A 14,271-nucleotide genomic window follows, 5' to 3' on the forward strand; every position below is an offset into this window, starting at 1 on the left:
AATGCACGATGTTATGATACACAATGTAAAAAACATTTCAAACACTTAAGATTACAATTTAACTAAATAACTTTTAAGATTAAAATTTAGAAATCATATTTGGCAAAGTTTTATTTTTATTCTATGCAATAGGTAGGTGGCATATAAATAAAATAATATAATCCAAAAAGAAACGGCGTCAGCGATAGCTCTGAAATGAAGATCGCAGTATCTTTGATCGCAATCATTTTATACGTAACTTTATATGGTGAATGTCATCAATATCACCAATTCGTCATTTCCAAGCCAACTGGACACCGTTTTTTTTTCGATCACACGGTATGAGAATACCTACTCCAAATTCCAAATTATATGGCAGGTAATAGTAACAAAAAAATCTCAGAATTCTCAAAGGAAAGGACAAAAATCTAAGACGACGGACGACCAGACTATTTTAAAACACTTTAACGCCTAATTGAAACAGAATAATTAGACATAGTAGTAAAGAATTTATTTACACACAAGAAGCAATAGGCATAAGGAAAATTACAGCCCATAGCGCCATTGCCCATTCAAATTTCGAAAAAAAATAGAATTTATTTTCATCAAATAAAATTTTATTTAAACGTATTTTGATTTTCATAGGTAATAGGTTTTGGTTTTTAGGCAACCAGCAATATATTAATATTCATTGGTGCCGGATTGTGCAGTTTATCACTTGATGTACGCTGTCTTGATAAGACAACAAAGTTTGCGAAAAGAACTATGACTACTTATGTTGTAAGCTTGTTGTAAGTAGGTATATCGGGTATATCTTGTAGATATCACAGTATAAAAATAATTAGGGGGACTGATTCCTTTTTCAAGAATAAGGTTTTCATTTTTTTAAATATTTTTTCTGGTAAAAATTGTAGTTTAATGATAAAAAAGGGTAGTGTATTTACTAAATTTATTTATTTCTAAATGCGTAGGGGATAAAAAAATACAACATGAATACAACCGCTACAAAAGTATTTGCAAGTAGAGTAACTGTTTTAACACTTCTTCTTCTTATAGTGCTATGTCCTACCACGGTCCTACCATGAATCCCAATTTTATTTTTGTTTATATGCCTAGGATGTTTGGTTTAACGTGGTGTAAATTGGTTTTGAAAAAATATATATTATTTGCATCTTGGACTACCTTATATATCAAAATAACTATGTACTCTATCATAGAAATATAAATATGTACTCTGGGGAAAGGTCAAATCACAAAAAAATATGGATAACGTTTTATATTTTTAAAACTGTGTAATCAATCCTTGAATCTATGCGCGCTAGTTTTTTACACCCCGTGTTAATTAAAACATATCTGTTTGTGTTTATAATTTTTTTAAGTTACCTATTTAGATTTTTAGATTCGAGAGAAAATAATTTTCCATTTGTACTTAAATTTAAACCATAGCTTATTAGATATGTAACCAGTAAAACACTCTTGATATAATTTACCGTCAATATTCATTTATAATTATGAAATTGATTTAGTTTTATTGTATCGTTTTGTTAAATACATTAAAGGTATGTCAATTAGTTTATAATAGTATTCCAAGATACTTATTAGAATATTCTAAAAGTCTAACAATAAATCAATTTTTAAGGGATTTAAATATTTACAGTGTTGCTAGATCGTGACACTATTTTACGTAAAAGCTTTACTGGCCGTCTCATATCGGACACCTGTTGACTGTTGAAAGTTGGAATGTTAAAAAGCTAACCGTTGTGAATTTAGTTAGAATTCTTCGGCAAAGGTTAACTTAACACGACGCGTATTAAGCGAATTGAATCGTTCGTTGTTTACGTTATTTCATTAAACATTTTTGATATAGTTTTGTTTGTTTATGTGTTACTTAAGATAAACTTGTGATTGTTACGAATTTTGTTGTGTTTGGATTACCAAGCTACAAGAAACATATATAACAGGTAATAAATCTGATTTCTAGGTACTATTTGTTCAACAGCATCAGTGGAAAAGCAGTTTTTAACAAATGGGAATAAACCGGTGTGCCTATGGTATCCATATCCATAATATCAGTAATAGTTGGTAATTCTCCTTTTAAATGTAAAACGAGGTTTTGAATTTATCGGTCTACTGGACAGGTTTTCAGTTGAATACATTTTCGTCAAATCAAATGTGGTACTTGTTTCAAGGCCGCAGTTTAGAAACGATGGGTTTCTTTTACTGTTCTAGGTTTTTGGACATTAACGTTTCTGAAAAAAATATCTTGTTTTATATTATTTATATACACTTACTACCATATGCCTTGTGAGTAATAATTTTTATGTTCAGTTATCAAGCAGGAGTAATATTTAAACCTCGATTTCAACTTTAGTGCTATAGGTACTCGAATATTCTTAATAAACATTCCGATATTTCTGATCGAATATTTGGTATAATGCCTTAAAAAACTTATGTAAACACTAGGTATTAACCTTATATTTGTATTTATATACCGGGTGCGTCTCAAAAATGGCTCACCCCTATAACATTTTTTTTATTTTTCCAGATGCAGATTTGGTAGGTATGTGTATATGACATAAAACATAAATTAGGATTGATTGACGTATTCAGTTATTTTTGGTCATTTCCTGTTTCACCGGAAATGGCTACAATTTTTGATTTTTAAATGACACCCTCGGTATTTTATTACTTTATTCGCTAGAAAATGACACTCTGAATAGAATGACATATGTCAACTTTTGACATTTTCGCTTTAAAAAAAAATCGTATGTTAAATTTCAATCTAGAGTGCCATTGTCCCATGGTTGTATTGAAAACACTAATTTTTATTCAAGGAGCTTTGGAAAAATAGATTTGATCGTCTAATGTTTTTCGTGTCTTGTCCTGGCCGGTTAAAATGCCCAAATCGTATTTTTAATCATATCTCAATTTTTTCAAATGGAACGAGGGTGGCTCATTAGCATATTTAGAAAAGACACTTTTCCGAATAATTTAGTATCACACACTATATATAGATACTTATGTCATTCTATTCAGAATGTCATTTTCTATCGAATTAAGTAAAAAATACGGAGGGTGCCATTTAAAAATCAAAAGTTGTAGTCATTTCCGGTGAAACAGGAAGTGACTAAAATCAATTGAATACGTAAATCAATCCTAATTTATGTCATATACTAATATACCAAATCTCGTTTTTTTATCTGAAAAAATAAAAAAAGTTATAGAGGTGAGCCATTTTGAGACCCACCCGGTATACCTACCTAGGGACCATGAGCATATCAATGGGTACAATACAAAGATAGGTACAATACATATGATCAAAAACTTTTATGATCATGTGTGATTTGTTTGATGACTGAAACAATAAAAATAATTCTATGAGAAATAACTTGAGAATTTTTAAAATACCAAAGGCATAGCCCACTTGATAATACATAAATTTTGATCATACGGTATATTTTCTTATTATTCCGTAAGCCGACTGAAATACCGAAATTTTGTACCTACCTACTGTACCTATTACTACCTATTATATAGAAAAAATGACGTCAAGTTGGCTAAGAAATTACGATCTATGACATTTAGGTACCATTTAATTTTACATAGGAATAAAATGACAGCGATGTTTATTTTCAAGCTGAGTTTGATACTCGGTGAAGTTGGCACCCTTTTTTCAAAAAATGAACTGGAATTTGAGAGTTCTGGATAGATTTACAATAGTTCTATAGTTCTTGATAAGTTAGAAAAATAGTTCTGGTTAATTTCGGGAGATATGACAGGGGGGTGCCAACTTCACGTAGCACCCTTTTTTTATTCTGGAACAGTTCTGATAGTGGAAATATATTCTAGAACAAGAGTTCTATAGTTCCTGACTATTCATCAAAATAGTTCTAATGTATTAACCAAGTTATGAACAAAAATAATTGATGCACGACTCTATAGATAGACATAAAAATCGACTTTACGGAGGAAATGCCATTGGGGGGGGTGAAAAGTTACTTTGAAATGATACAACTAAAATTACGCATAATAAAATTAGAAAAAAATAAGTATTTTTACTTCAACTGTTAAGTAAATAAGTTAAATATATTATAAAATTTAAAATTAAGGCTCATTAAATTATATTTTTTTGGTAAATTTTCAACTCTTAAAAAGATCAGTTAAAATAAATATTATTAATTTAATAAAAATTTAATAATTAGAATATATACTTTTTACTTTTTTCTGACCAATGGTAATGAAACTTATATTTATGCATATAGAATATTCATAACATAAAATAAAAACTAATGTAACAACTTTTTTAATTAAAATTCTTTGATATTTATATGAAAAACAAGAGAATACAAATTGTACGAATGCAAAGTTACATGTATTTATTAGCTTCAAATTTATATAAATAAAATATAATTTAATCTCAAAAGGTGCAAAATAATTAAATCGCAAATTTAACCTTAAAAAATACGTACGTTCTTACCAAGAATGCTTTGTATAATACCTTTCTATACTTTATATTCTATTTATAACGACTCAATATTTTATAAACCCATGGTATTTTTTAGACGCAGTCTTTCTGTAATAAATTCTCTGGCTTTGTTTATATTAGGACGAATCGGCCAGTTCTTGAACAACTCGCCCTTGTATTTTGTTTGGGTGTCGAGTTACACATACACCAAATAACGATATCCAGTGTGACAAACCTAACTTAACTATTACCAAAGTTTCTATTACGGAGGAAAAAATTAATATATCACGTTACATAAACATTCATTTTAATCAGTTTTATTGCCACGTAATTTAGAATCAATCAGAGCCAACCAAATTTTCGATATCATAGTAAGTTTTATAGATGCAAAGTAATTCCATCTTTTTATAAAATTTCTGTTATTAAAAACTCTAGTCTGACTATTACTTTGCTATTACTCAATATTATTTTTTGCTCTTAAAGTCAACCTCTATGAGACCTATTTTAAGAAAAAAGAAAAATGCATTCTTCATAAGAATATTGGCTTGTTCTAAAATAGTTAATTCTGTTTATACTTTTGCTAATTTCCATACCGTTTTAAAGAAATTTAAAGAAAACATGAAAATATGGTTGGAAAATCCTAAAAATCAAAACGCGTTTCTGTGGTAATGTAATTTCATCTTCATTCTTTGATTGTTATTGATAGAATTTTAATTAAAGCCATATTTTTTGCTGTTTTGAAATGTTAAAGAAGCACAAATCTTTTTTAGTACAATACTACGGAAAGTGTGATATTTTAAAAGAGCAAAAAATATGACGTTAATCAAAATTTATAAAAACCATCCATCAAAGAATTTAGTCGAAGTTATAGTATTTATCATAGAAATGCCTTTTGATTTTTAGGACTTAGATAAAATTAAATAACACTTCCATGTTTTTTTTTAATTTTTTTTTCTAAAACGGTATGGAAATTTGGAAAAGTATGAACGGGATTATCCATTTAAGAACAAGTAAAACTTTTTATGAAAAGTGCATTTTCCTCAAATCCGGGGACATACTGCATAACGTCGGGAGTCAATGAAATTTTTAAATATTAATATTTAAAAAAAATCAATTGGCACAACTTATAGAACTTTTAGGGTGCTATTCAGAACTCTAACCAGAACTGTTTTTCAACATTGCATTTCCTCCGTAAAGTCGATTTTTATGTCTATCTATAGAGTCGTGCATCAATGAAATTTTTAATTATTGGTATTTTTAAGAAATCAAATAGTACATCTTATAGAACTTTTGGGGTGCTATTCAGAACTCTAACCAGAAGTGTTTTTCAACATTGCATTTCCTTCGTAGAGTCAGTTTTTATGTCTATCTATAGAGTCGTGCATCAATGAAATTTTTAATTATGGGTGTTTTTAAAAAATCAAATAGTACATCTTATAGAACTTTTGGGGTGCTATTTAGAACTCTAACCAGAACTGTTTTTCAACATTGCATTTCCTCCGTAAAGTCGAATTTTATGTCTATCTATAGAGTCGTGCATCAATGAAATTTTTAATTATCGGTATTTTTAAAAAATGAAATAGTACATCTTATAGAACTGTTGGGGTGCTATTCAGAACTCTAACCAGAAATGTTTTTCAACATTGCATTTCCTTCGTAGAGTCGATTTTTATGTCTATCTATAGCGTCGTGCATCAATGAAATTTTTAATTATTGGTATTTTTAAAAAATCAAATAGTACATCTTATAGAACTTTTGGGGTGCTATTCAGAACTCTAACCAGAACTGTTTTTCAACATTGCATTTCCTTCGTAGAGTCCGTTTTTTATGTCTATCTATAGAGTCGTGCATCAATGAAATGTTTAATTATCGGTATTTTTAAAAAATCAAATAGTACATCTTATAGAACTTTTGGGGTGCTATTCAGAACTCTAACCAGAACTGTTTTTCAACATTGCATTTCCTCCGTAAAGTCGATTTTTATGTCTATCTATAGAGTCGTGCATCAATGAAATGTTTAATTATTGGTATTTTTAAAAAATCAAATAGTACATCTTATAGAACTTTTGGGGTGCTATTCAGAACTCTAACCAGAACTGTTTTTCAAAATTGCATTTCCTTCGTAGAGTCGATTTTTATGTCTATCTATAGAGTCGTGCATCAATGAAATTTTTAATTATTGGTATTTTTAAAAAATCAAATAGTACATCTTATAGAACTTTTGGGGTGCTATTCAGAACTCTAACCAGAACGGTTTTTCAACATTGCATTTCCTTCGTACAGTCCGTTTTTTATGTCTATCTATAGAGTCGTGCATCAATGAAATTTTTAATTATGGGTGTTTTTAAAAAATCAAATAGTACATCTTATAGAACTTTTGGGGTGCTATTGAGAACTCTAACCAGAACTGTTTTTTAACATTGCATTTCCTCCGTAAAGTCGATTTTTATGTCTATCTATAGAGTCGTGCATCAATGAAGTTTTTAATTATTGGTATTTTTAAAAAATCAAATAGTACATCTTATAGAACTTTTGGGGTGCTATTCAGAACTCTAACCAGAACTGTTTTTCAACATTGCATTTCCTTCGTAGAGTCGATTTTTATGTCTATCTATTCTATAGAGTCGTGCATCAATGAAATTTTTAATTATGGGTATTTTTAAAATATCAAATAGTACATCTTATAGAACTTTTGGGGTGCTATTCAGAACTCTAACCAGAACTGTTTTTCAACATTGCATTTCCTTCGTAAAGTCGGTTTTTATGTCTATCTATAGAGTCGGGCATCAATGAAATTTTTAATTATTGGTATTTTTTAAAAATCAAATAGTACATCTTATAGAACTTTTGGGGTGCTATTCAGAACTCTATTCAGAACTATTCTTTAAATCATTTTTTACCTAGAAAATCGATTTAAACTGCGCAGGCTGCCATTTTATTTTTGTTCATAACTTGGTTAATACATTAGAACTATTTTGATGAATAGTCAGGAACTATAGAACTCTTGTTCTAGAATATATTTCCACTATCAGAACTGTTCCAGGATAAAAAAAGGGTGCTACGTGAAGTTGGCACCCCCCTGTCATATCTCCCGGAATTAACCAGAACTTGCCAGAACTATTTATCTAACTTATCAAGAACTATAGAACTATTGTAAATCTATCCAGAACTCTCAAATTCCAGTTCATTTTTTGAAAAAAGGGTGCCAACTTCACACGAGTGACTTTGATAACGTTTTATTTTCCGCTGTACTTGAACTGCCGTTAAACGGTAGCCTACTGAAATGCCGTTAATAGATATGACGTCGTTGATGTGACGCACTTGACGGCTTTTTAATGCTTTGGTTAAAATGCCGTCGAACGGTCGCGTAATAAAATGCCGTTAATCAATTTGTGTTCCGTTTTCCGTTGCCCTTTTGGTATGTTTTTTTCGTCGCGTTTGCATTATCGTTGTAGTAACAATTTGTGATAAGTGCTATAAGTTGATTTTAATTAAGGTGTACATCTGGATATTATCGGTTCAGGATGGAGTAAGTGTTTCAGTTAGTTTTCTGATTGTTAATTTATCTATAAACATTTTTAGGTTAGTTAGGTACCTAATTATTTTTCATGACTGAAATTAGCATGCTGAAAATTGGGGATAGGTTCAGCTCATTCGCTGACGCAAAGAAAGCGATTGAGGAACTTGGTGAAAATACGTACACAACATTTTGGAAACGAGATGCCCGTACGATTGCAAGCAGTAAAATTGTGAGACCAATAGAAAGCTCTTTGATTTATTATCAACTTCTATATGCATGTAATCACGGTGGAAAGAAGTTTAAGGGCGCTGGGAAAAAAATTCGACAGTCTTGGACATTTAAAGATTGCCCAGTACATGTAAGATTCAAAGCATCGTCTGAGGGAAAAGCACTCGAGGTAACATAGGTTCAAATGAAGCACAATCATGTCACATCGAAGGTAAGTTTACAGATTAGTTGACATATAGTATGCTTTTAGAATTCTTGCTGGAACAGTATTTTATTCATAAAAGATATATTTTGTAGGTTCTACATGCACATAACCCTAGCCAAAGAAAACTTTCCAGTAACATGAAGGAAAGCGTCAAGGATTATTTGAATATGATAGCCAAAGAAAACTTTCCAGTAACATGAAGGAAAGCGTCAAGGATTATTTGAATATGAAGGCCAATAGAAAAATGATACAGCAAAAAGTTCAAGAAAGTACTGGTAAAATTGTTACTTTACAAGATTTAACAAATATGAAGATATCCGATCAATCAAGAAAAGAAAACTTAGATGGCTGCTTAAATATACTTAAACCTAAATACGGTAAACTAAAATATTCTATTATCGTCTTATTAGTCCCAATAACTACTCTGTTTTCAGGTGCCAATGTAGCTGTTTTGCGAGACGAAGACAATAATTTCAGAGGACTTTTCATTCAAAGTCCAACCATGAAAAGTACAATGAAGGCTTTTCCAGAATTTCTTGCAGTAGATGCTACATATTAATTACTTAAAATAGGATTACCTATTTTTCTCATAAAGGACGTCCTAAAGGACAGGACTTAACAGTCATATGACTACCAAAGAAAAAGAAAAGATGTACTGTAGCATTTGCTAAACAATCCTATCATGAAAAACAAAATGTAATCCTGAATTGCTTCGTTAAGGATCGTAACATCGTTAGAGACATCACAAATGGGAAATTTCTTGAAACTGTAGACCTTAAAATGCTCCCCGAAGAAATATCACATGCCGTTCTTGATGAGGCTGTTGATATCCACATGATAAGGTAAGTCTAGCGATACCTAATAATTACCAAATTAATAACTAATAATGTAAATTACGATTTTTAGAAGTTTTTGCACCGAGAAAGCCTTTGAAAAAATAACTAATCTAGTTGAGCAGAAACGACTTCAACAAAGTTGGTTTTGTTCTGTGTGCAGTGATGACACGCAGAAAAATCATATGTCACTTTGTTGCAGTAGATGCCTTCTATGGAGACATATCCGTTGTGCAGGATTGACTAAGCGACCTAAATCAAAACTGTGGTTTTGCAGAGAATGCTATCTGTAGCATTATTATTTTTAAGTTGACGTGTATTATTTTTAAGTTGTCAGTTTATAATTTGCAATAAAAACCTGAAAACCAATGCCATATATTACATTTTATCGCAAATACATTTTCAAATCTACAACGGCAACATATACGACCTACATATACACCGTTCCAAGTTAATTTTATTCAGAATAAGGCACGACGGATTTTGGACAACATTACATTACAAATTATTATGTATTAATCAGTAGCCTACTCTATTTTAACCAAAGCATTAAAAAGCCGTCAAGTGCGTCACATCAACGACGTCATACCTATTAACGGCATTTCAGTAGGCTACCGTTTAACGGCAGTTTAAGTACAGCCTTTAGTTTCAGTTATATGGTACGATTGAAGAAAACGGCGTCAAATGGCCTTGGAAATTATGACATTTGTATATAAAATTATACATGGTGAATATCCTCGATCGGTCATTTCTAGGGTAACTTGAAGTTGTTTTTTCACGGTGCGATTACTGTATGGTGTAACTTTAAAAGTGTATTTATTGTCTCTACCATGGACCATGGAACATTCTATACTATGCAATAATTTAAATTTTAAGACATATATAAGGGTATGATATTATTTATTATCTTCCAGTTCTTCTTCTTCTTCTTCATATTATCACTTAAATCATTTTATAACTGGGATATGTACCATACGATCGTAAAAAAAAGCGTCAAAGATGGCTGGGGAATGACGGTCGATGATAATTTTGGCGAGGTTAAGCCCTAGGCGTCATTACCTGGCTTGCACTCTACTTTACTTTTTAATAATATTGTTTATAACTTGTATAACCACACAATTATCATAAGCATGGAATTTATGCCGCCCAGCTGATGTTTATGTTTTTGGTTTATTTTATAGTCATTTAAAATCTAATACATAATAATACCGTATGATCGAAAAAATGGCGTCCAGTTGGCCAGGTAGTGACGATCGAAGGCATTCCCCATATAATATTACATATAAAATGACAGCGAACTTCATTTCATGGCCATCGCTGACGCCGTTTTTTTTTCGATCATATGGTAACTTATACTTATATCACTGTTTGTAAATAGACTACAGAATAATTTCATAATTTTAATTAAATTATCCGTTAGTATATAAATTTATTTAACCTATGAACTAAGGAAATATTTCACTTTGATAATATACTTTTGTATTGTCGTTTTAATTAGTAACAGTAGATTTATTGTTAAGATGATAATGGTCATAGTATTTTAATTTGTTAATAGTCAATAGTTATCCAGAAATATACCGGGTGTTTCATCGTCGTTGGAAACATAGGAAATCCCCAAGGATACTATAGAGATAAGGATTGTTTGATCCCTATACTTTCTAAAGGTACTGTCAGTTTTTTGACGTCATCTAGGGACTAGGGATTATAGGCATAGCATGCATAGATAAATGAAATTATAGGTTGACAACTTAAGGTATGTTGCCATTTGACTGGTTTTGCATTGTTACCTGTTCAGTTTTAATTTAAAAATAGATGCAGTTATTCTTAACACGTTGACTGCCCAAATAGTAAATATTTTTTTGTATGTGGGGCCCAATAGTTTTTTTGTTTAAATGGGTCAAAAATGTTATAAATAACACATAAAATGTTTAATGATAATATTATTTATCTTATGCGTCATAGTTCTGAATGCGATGCACGTGTGCATCGCGGAGCCTCAGAGACAAAATTTGAATACAGGCCCCATGCGATGCACACGTAGTTCTAAAAAATTATTTGTTTAGTTCTTGTTGTATGGTAGTTGTAAGTTTATCTATTAGGATTAATTATAAATTAGTTTTGTTTAACCTGATCGTTCGAAAAAAAGTCCCAAAGAATAGTTTTTATTTCATTTTTTATTGTTGCTTATTGTGAGCTCTACTACTTTTGCTACTTATCATGTTATTATCGCTTACTTATAATGTTTATCTCCAATTTTTATAGTATTTTTAATAAAAATATCTCAACACATTTTTTAAGTTGTTAACGCAAAAAAAGCAACAGAAATGCATAATAAATGATCGATAGTATGATCACAGATTAGGTATCCTATAAGTATACAGATAAAAATCTTGCCCCTAATTCGTGGTATGAAAATTGTTTTTTATGACAATGTGCAAACGAGTCAAATTTCCTGTGCGCAAAAATAAACTCGTGTAAAATAACAATAAACAGCGTAATAGAGAGATCGCTAAACCGAATAGCGTGCATGGACGTTAATAAGGCCAGGTGTTATTTCCTTTACGTGAGGTGGTATTACCTCTCTTCATTTATAGTTATCGGATCGGAAAGAATTCTGATCGCGTCGCGTCCGCTATTTAAACTTAACCTAACTTTGAATTTAAAACTTTGAAATTGTTTTGTTTACTAGGTATTTTAAAACTAAAGGGCTAAAGTGCTTATTTCCAGTGCTTTATTGTTCAACGTCTGCAAGTGGGTTTAGGGCAACAAGCAACAAATTCTCTGAGAAGGGCTAAGTCGTCATCTGCTGTAAACCTAAGACTCTTTATAGGTTCTTTAGTATTGAAAGAGGTGGAATCCATATTTTGGGCCATATTTATTTAACTAATCCCAGCTACTTAAATATCAAATTACCTAATAAAACTAAAGCAATAATTCAAAACAATTCAAACATAACCTAAAATAAAAGATCTCGCCGGCCGAGCTCCGGTTGTCAAATACCCGCACATGCCCATTTAAGCAATTTTTGTACGTTATCAGAGGTTATTTAGAAAGAGCGCTTGGTGTAATTGATCCGCAAATTACGTCAGGCGATAACGTTATTAGTGGGTGTTGCGTTAAAAATTGACTCGCGCATATCGTAACCATGATAAGGTACGCGTAAATACTGGATGACGCTATTCGGTTTTCCGATATCTCTCTAATAACTGTGCCGGTCAGGCGCTGTGCACAATTTTAGAGGCCATAAGTGGGCGTGCTATGTGCGCAAACTAGTCACCTAACTAGTGCCCGATTCCGAAAATTGGAACCACGAAAAACAATAAAGAAAAAACAAAGATTATAATCTGTGGTATGATCTTAAATAACATTCATAAATAATATTCATAACATCATAACCCTTTATATTTAATGTATGCTCGGGCTAATACCAATATTTTGTTCGCTGGGCCATACTCATTTGTCACCCATATGCACATCATTAGAGCGCGAAGCAACGCTGAGATACTGGGCTTGGTGTAGAAACCCAAAAAAAAAGTGCGAAGCACGTATGAGCGGCGGGGCCCAACGCATAGGGGCCGGCGCGAAGCACACGCGCTTCGCGTGGCAGTCAACTTGTTAAATTACTTAAAATCGGCTTGTAAAAAAAGTTTGCAATTTGGCATGTGTATTCAGAATACGCAGCATATTAATTATAAATGTATATTTAAAAGCCCTAACACTGTTCTTCAATAACTCCGTGTACATTCTACATATAATTTTAAAAAACGAATACAGTATTTTAAGTATATCTTCAGATCGAGCCTCAGATAATAAAATGAACGAAAGTATAAATAATAAAATATTTTAATACTCGTCTATTATGCCTGAATGGCGGGCGTGTTCATTTTAAAGTCAATCTTAAAATTAACGGGCAAACAAAAGGCGTTGTACACGGGGCACGTGAGTTGTCCCTGACCACGTGTCCCCCGGTTTAAGATCACATCTGCACATGAATTCCTGTCTATGTATAGAACGCCATCCAGTGACGACTCGTTTGTCACTTGCAGCAAATGTCGCCTATATTCTTATGACCAATTTATGTTAGTTATAAATTATAAACTATTTCTGTTTTTTTTTAACATCCATAAGAAATGTCCTGTTAAGTGTCAAATTTATCTCATGTCTTGATGTCAAGAAATAATATTTTATATTGATTATATTTTTAAGACTTCAGGAATCTGTACAGACACACAAACTCTTATTTAAAAATCTGTTATTTTCAGTGTTTGAATAAGGTTCTTTCTCCAAAAAATCCTATATGGGTATTTCGCCACTGCAAGAAAATCTACAAAATAAAATAGTTATTTTTTGTAAACACTTCTGCGTTAATCCCAAACGGAAACTACTTGTCAGAAGTTAGGTATACATATATACAAATTTGCCTAACGACCAAAAAAATGCTTAACGTTTCGGAAAGTTTATCTCTTTCCGTCGTCGCGTCGGAAGCAAAAAAAAACAAAGAATAAAGAAAAAAATTATTTAAAATATTTAAATTCAACTATTCGAGAACACTTTAGTTTTTTCAAACAGATACGTCTACAAAAACCGTTGACGTTCTGTTAAAATGACATTATATCAAGTTAAACTTCAAAATTAACAATTACTACCTGATAACAATTACTTAATAAGGTAAAACCAAAAAGCCCCAAACTTTCTGTATGATTATTTTTAATTTTTACGTAGGTATGTTATGTTTATTTATGTTATGTTCTTTAAAATCAAAGAAGCGATTGCCATACATTACTAACATCTACAGATGCATGAGCAATACATTTATTTTTATTAGATTGTATTAAAAAAGCCTCTTTTATTTTTCTTTTAGAGGCTATCGCTTCTTTCATGATAATTTTGGCGTTATTAAAATTTATTCTGTGCCCTGTGTCCCATGAATGCTGACAAATCTTAGATTTGTGAAAATCTCTCTTTCTTAAATAATCTTTATGTTCTTTAATTCGAACATTTAGGCGTCTAGATGTTTCACCAATGTAAAATTTATCGCATT

At 31.2% G+C, this 14,271-nt stretch overlaps 1 protein-coding gene across 1 annotated transcript in view; it reads left to right on the forward strand.

Annotated features, from left to right (window-relative positions):
- Nucleotides 1–1,747: 1,747 nt before the first annotated feature.
- Nucleotides 1,748–14,271, forward strand: part of LOC115880798 (spectrin beta chain, non-erythrocytic 2) — a 180,430-nt gene continuing 167,906 nt past the window's right edge. Inside the window, exon 1 of the mRNA XM_030898085.1 lies at nt 1,748–1,940. The gene's annotated coding sequence lies outside the window, so the exon portion shown is untranslated. The remainder of the gene's footprint in view (nt 1,941–14,271) is intronic.

Source organism: Sitophilus oryzae, unplaced genomic scaffold (genome assembly GCF_002938485.1).
Source record: "Sitophilus oryzae breed Bouriz unplaced genomic scaffold, Soryzae_2.0 scaffold_165_pilon_pilon, whole genome shotgun sequence".
In the NCBI taxonomy this organism is placed as follows: Eukaryota; Metazoa; Arthropoda; class Insecta; order Coleoptera; family Curculionidae; genus Sitophilus; species Sitophilus oryzae.